The sequence below is a fragment of the Hylobates moloch genome, unplaced genomic scaffold, assembly GCF_009828535.3.
Source record: "Hylobates moloch isolate HMO894 unplaced genomic scaffold, HMol_V3 SCAFFOLD_7, whole genome shotgun sequence".
Taxonomy (NCBI): domain Eukaryota; kingdom Metazoa; phylum Chordata; class Mammalia; order Primates; family Hylobatidae; genus Hylobates; species Hylobates moloch.
The window spans coordinates 48,130,886-48,137,486 of NW_026652282.1; positions in this window are offsets into that span (position 1 = coordinate 48,130,886).

Below are 6,601 nucleotides of genomic sequence, written 5' to 3' on the forward strand. Positions count from 1 at the left end.
GTGGAGGCTCATGCCTATAATCCCAGCACTTTGGGAGGCCGAGGCAGGAGGATCTCTTGAGCCCAAGAGTTCAAGATCAAGAACAGCCTGTGCCACATAGCAAGACCTCATCTCCACAAAAATTAAAATTAAAATTAAAATAAATTAGCCAGGTATGGTTGTGCATGCCTGTGGTCCCAGCTACTTGAGAGGCTGAGGGAGGAGGATGGCTTGAGCCCTGGAGGTCGATTGTGCCACTGTACTCCAGCCTGGGCGGCAGAGCAAGACACTGTCTCAAAAACTTAAACTAAATTAATTTTAAAACCTCACAATTTATATAAGAAATTGAAATGGTAATAGACTTAACTTTTAAATATAACATTATAGAACTTTAGAAAAAACATAGGAGAATATAATTGTGACTTCAGGTAAAGCAAAGATTTCTAAGATAGAAACACCAAAAACATAATTCATATTAAAAAAAAGATAAAGTTCAACAAAATTTAAAACCTTTGCTCTGTGAAAGACACGGTTAAGAGAGTAAAAAAGCAAGCCACGGACTTATAGAATATATATGCAAATCACATATAGGACAAAGGACATATATGTAGAATATATAAATAATTCACAGAACTAAATAATGACAAAACAACCCACTTTTTAAAAACAAGCCAAATATTTAAACAAATCCTTGTTTATAGATTATGTATGAATGTCAAATAAGAACATGAAAAGCCAAACATCATTAGTCATGAGAGAAATGCATATTCAAACCACAATAAGATGCTATTACAGAACTATTAAAATGGGTAAAGTTAAAAGAAAACATTAACACTAGTTAGTGCTGGTGAAGATGCAGACAAACTGGAACTCCCATACATTTTTGCAGTTTCCAATAACATAGAATATACACTACCCAGAAATCCAAATTCTAGGTATTTACCAAATGGAATAAAAACTTAGGTTAACACAAAAATGTGCCTGCAAATATTGATAGCAGCTTTATTCATCACTGCTAAGAACTGGAAAGTACTTGAATTGACTAATAAACTCTAGTATAGCCATACAATGGTAGACTATGATACATGCAACAAAATGGATGAATCTCAAATGTATTATGCTAAGTGAAAGAAGCCAAACAAAAGCCTACATACTTTATGATTCCATGTATGTGACATTCTGAAAATGGCAAAACTATTAGAGTTAGTTAAAAGATCACATTATACATGGCCAAAGATTTGACTTAAAAAGGATAGCACAAGGAATTATCGGGAATGATGAAGTTTTTAATTTATCCTAACTGTAGTGTTGGTTAAATATCTATGTATTTGTCAAAAATCATAGAACTATACACAAAGAGTAAATGTTACTATATGATAATTAAAAGTAAAAATAAATGAGGAGAAATAAATCAGACAAAAACTAAAAATCCCAGCAGAATTTCATTACAAGAGATGTAAAAGGAAGTTTTTCCAGCAGAAGCAATATTTCAGACAGAAATTTGAATACACACACACAAAAATGATAAATGCCAAAAATGGAATAAATGAAAGTAAATATAAATTTTATTTTTGTTTGTTCTAATAGATAATTGACTAAAGAAAAACTAGTACCAATCTGATGTGTCTTTATAGCATATGTAGAATACACGATAATACTACCACAAAGGGCCAGGTGCGGTGGCTCACACTTGTAATCCCGGCACTCTGGGAGGCCGAGGCAGGCAGATTGCTTGAGCCCAGGAGTTTGAGACCAGCCTGGGCAACATGGCAAAACCCTGTATCTACTAAAAATACAAAAAATTAGCCAGGCATTGTGGCACGCGCCTGTAGTCCGAGCTACTTGGGAGGCTGAGATGGGAAGACCCCTGAGCCTGGGGAATTCGAGGCTGCAGGAAGCCAAGATCATGTCACTGCACTCCAGCCAGGGCAACGGGAGTGAGACCCTGTCAAAAAAAAAAAAGGGAAATTCTGCCATCTGTGACAACATAGGTAAACCTGGAGGACATTATGCTAAGTAAAATAGTTTAGACACAGAAAGACAAATACTGCATGATCTCACTTCTAAGTGAAATCTTAAAAAGTTAAACTCTTGGAAACAGTAGAAAGGTGGTTACCAGAGGCTGGAGGTGGTGAGGGAAATGGGAAGATGCTGGTCAAAAGGTACAAATTTGCAGTTATAATATGAATAACTTCTGGAGACCTATGGTACAGCATGATGACTATCGTTAATAATAATGTATATTGGAAATTTGTTATAAGAGATCTTGAGTATTCTCACCAAATAAAAAAAAGTTACCATGTGAGATAATGATGTTATTAGCAGGATTGTGATAATCATTTCACAATGGATATGCATATCAAAGCACCACACTGTATACCTTGAATATATGCAAGTTTTACTTGTCAATTACACTTCAAAAGCTGGGGTAGAAAAAGGTGATATATATACAATGGAGTATGATTCAGTCTTAAATGGAAGGAAATTGTGAACTGTTACAACATGGATGAACCTTGAAAACGTTATGCTAAGTGAAATAAGCCAGTCGCAAAAACAGAAATATTATATGATTCCACTTATTTGGGATTCCTAGAATAGTCAAATTCTTAAAGATAGAAAGCAAAACGGAGTTTACAAGGGACTGGAGGGAAAGGAGAATGGGGAGCTAGTGTGTAGAGAGTACAGAGTTTCATTTGGTGAAGATGAAAAAGTTCTGGAGATAGATGCACTGATGGTTCACAACAATGTGAATGAACTTAATGTCACAGAACTTAATGTCACAATGAACTTTCTCCCAAAAATGGTTAAAATGGTAAATTTTTCTTTACGTATTTTTTACCACAACAAAAAAGAAGGCGGGATTTAAAAATGGGTAGAGAAACACAAAACACATGAGATATACAGAAACAAATAATTTAATAGCATACATAAATTCAACTATATCAACAATATATAAAATATAAATAAGGCCGGGCACAGTGGCTCACACCTGTAATCCCAGTACCTTGGGAGGCCGAGGCAGGTGGATCACTTAAGGTCAGGAGTTCAAGACCAGCCTGGCCAACACGGTGAAACCCTGTCTCTACTAAAACACAAAAATTAGCCAGGCATGGTGGTGGGTGCCTGAAATCCCATCTACTCAGGAGAATTGCTAGAACCCAGGAGGCAGAGGTTGCCGTGAGCCAAGATCCTGTCACTGAACTCCAGCCTGGTCAACAGAGCAAGACTCCATCTCAAAAAATAAAATATAAATAAGTTAAATATTCTGATAAAAGGGCACAGACTGTGACAAGCAAGTTCAAGCTATATGCAGTCAACAAGGGACACACTTTGTATTCAAAGATAAAAAAATGGGTTAAAAGTAAAAGGACAGTAAAAGATATACCATTCTAAGAAGAGGCTTTAAATGGTTTTACTAGCATGAAACAAAATAGACTTCAAAAGCAAAAAAAGTTACTAAGGACTAAGACAATGATTTTATAATAATAAAAAGGTCAATTTGTCATGAACATATAAAAACTGTAAACCCATCTAACAGATTTTCCAAAATAAATGAAGAAAACTGACAGAATTGAAAGGAGAAATAGACAACTGAATAATAACATGGAAGCTTCAAACAGATGTTCAATAATAGCTAGAACAAAAGGTAGAAATACTAGCAAAGATACAGAAAATCTGAACACTATCAACCCACTTGATCTTAATATCATCCTTAGAACACTCCATCCCACGATGGCAGAATATATATTTTCCTCAAATGCATATGGAACATTCTCCAAGATAGATAATATTCAATGCCATAGAATAAGTATTAATACATTTTTTTTGAGATGGAGCTTCACTCTTGTTGCCCAGGCTGGAGTGCAATGGCGCGATCTCGGCTCACCGCAACCTCCGACTCCTGGGTTCAAGCAATTCTGCTGGCTCAGCCTCCCGAGTTGCTGGGATCACAGGCATGTGCCACCATGCCCGGCTAATTTTTTTGTTGTTTGTTTTTGTTTTTTGAGATGGAGTCTTGCTCTGTCACCCAGGCTGGAGTGTAGTGGCGAGATCTTGGCTCGCTGCAACCTCCACCTACCGGGTTCACGCCATTCTCCTGCCTCAGCCTCCTGAGTAGCTGGGACTACAGGTGCCCGCCACCACACCCAGCTAATTTTTTGTATTTTTAGTAGAGACGGGGTTTCACCGTGTTAGCCAGGATGGTCTCGAACTCCTGACCTCAGGTGATCTGCCTGCCTCCGCCTCCCAAAGTGCTGGGATTACAGGCGTGAGCCACTGCACCCGGCCTTATTAATACATTTTAAAGGATTTGAAATCATAGAAGGTGCATTCATCCAAAAAATTAAAATGATAAATTATAAATCAACAACAGAAGGAAATTTGGAAATTCTACAAATATTTGGAATTAAACAACATACTTCTGTGTAATCCATGGACAAAAGAAATCACAAGGAAAATTTAAAATATATTGAGCTGAATAAAACAGAACAAACTCATCTATTTTACAAGAGAAGAACGATCTCCCATCAATAACCTAAACTTGTACTTTAGTAAATGAGAAACAGAACACACTGAACCCAAAGCAAACCAAATGAAGGAAATAATGAAAATTAGAGCAGGAATCTACAAAATAGAAAGCAGAATAACAATAGAGAAAGTCAATGAAACCAAAAGCTGATTCTTCAAAAAGATCAACAAATTTGACAAAACTTTAGGTAAACTAACCAAGAAACAAAGACAAACAACACAAATTATCAAATCTGAATGAAAGAAGAGACATCACTACTGATCTTACTGAAAAAAAGTTAAAAAGATTATAAGCAAATTCTATGAACAATTTTATGCCATCAAATTAAATAACTTGAAAAATATGAATACATTCAACACAAATTACCAAAACTAACTCAGGAAGAAATGCAATAAATAGAAAATCTAATAGAAATTTAACAAGATACCGAATCACGAATCTTGCCTCAAAGAAAAGCCCAAGTACAGCTTGCTTTGCTGGTGAATTGTAACAAACATTTAAAGAACAAACAATAACAATCTTTCACAAATTCTTCCAAAAAATAAAAGAAAGTAACACTTTCCAACTTATTCTATAAGGCTAGCATTATTCTGATACCAAAAACAGACAGAGACATCACAAGAAAACTACATACAAACATACCTTTTGAATAGAGATAAAAATTCTCAAGAAAGTAGTAGCAAAATGAATCCAGTGGCATATGAAATGTATTATACACTATGTCCAAGTGCTATTTACTCAACGAATATATAAGGTTGGTTTAACATTCAAAGATCAATTAATGCAATATGCTATATTGGTAGAATTAAAAGAAAACCTATATAATCATCTCGATAAATGCAGAAAAGCATGTAACAAATGCAACACTCAATCATGATAAAAAATTTCTCAACAAACTAAAAATAAAATGGAACTTCCTCAGCCTGATAAAGGGCATCTACAAAACCTACAATAGACATTATATTTAATAGTAAGAGACTGGGTATTTTCCTCCTAAGGTTGGAAATAAGTCAAGGGTGTCTGCTTTCACCACTTCTACACAACATCGTCCTAGTCAGTGTAGTGAGTTGAGAAAAAGAAATGAAAAGCACATCGATTGTAAAGGAAGATGTAAAACCATTTTATTCACAGATGATATGATCCAACCAAACTGGAAAAACTTATGCCCTGAACCTGCTTAACAAATCATAAAAGCATGACCCAAAACGATCAAACTGTTTCAGAATAACTTAACTGCATCAAAGAACAAAGCTCAAAATTTCATAAGAATACAAAAATATGCAAGCAATGAAAAAGGCAAAATTCACAGGGCCTGGCATCAAATCAAAGATTACTGGTTATGCAAAAAAAAAAAGGCAGAAAAATATGACCCATAATGAGAATAATCAAACAAAGCTGACTGAGAACTTCCAAAGATGTTAGAATTAGCAGAGAAGTACATTAAACATTTGTTATCTATATTCCATATGTTCCAACAGGTAAATAGAGGAATAAAAAATATTTTTAAACACCCAAATTTAATTTCTAGAGATGAAAACTACAATGTCTGAGTTGAAGAAATACACTGGAGGGACAAACAGCACACTAGACAATGCAGAAAAGATTTGTGAACTTGAAGGCATAAAATAGAAACTACCCAAAATAAAACACAGAGAGAAAAAAAAATCCAAAAAATCCAAAGAACATCAATGATCTGTGGGACAACTTCGGGCAGCTTAAAATAGGTAACTAGAGTCCGTGAAAGAGGAAAGCAGGTGAAGAGGAAAAAATATTTGATAAATTAATGGCCCAAAACTTTCCAAATTTGATGAAATCTATAAACCTAAATATCCAAGAAGTTCAATAAACTCCAAGCAGAAAAACATAAAAGAAAAAAACCCACCAAGGCATATTATAATTACATTGCTCAAAAGTGATAAAGATTAAAAAACACATTATCTATAGAAGAAACAAATTAAGATGACATCAGATGTCTCAAGCCAGGTGCAGCAGTGCATACCTATAATCTCAGCTGCTCACAAGGCTGAGGTGGGAGGATTGCTTGAGCTCAGGAATTTGAGACCAGCCTGAGTAACATAGCAAGACCCTGCCTCA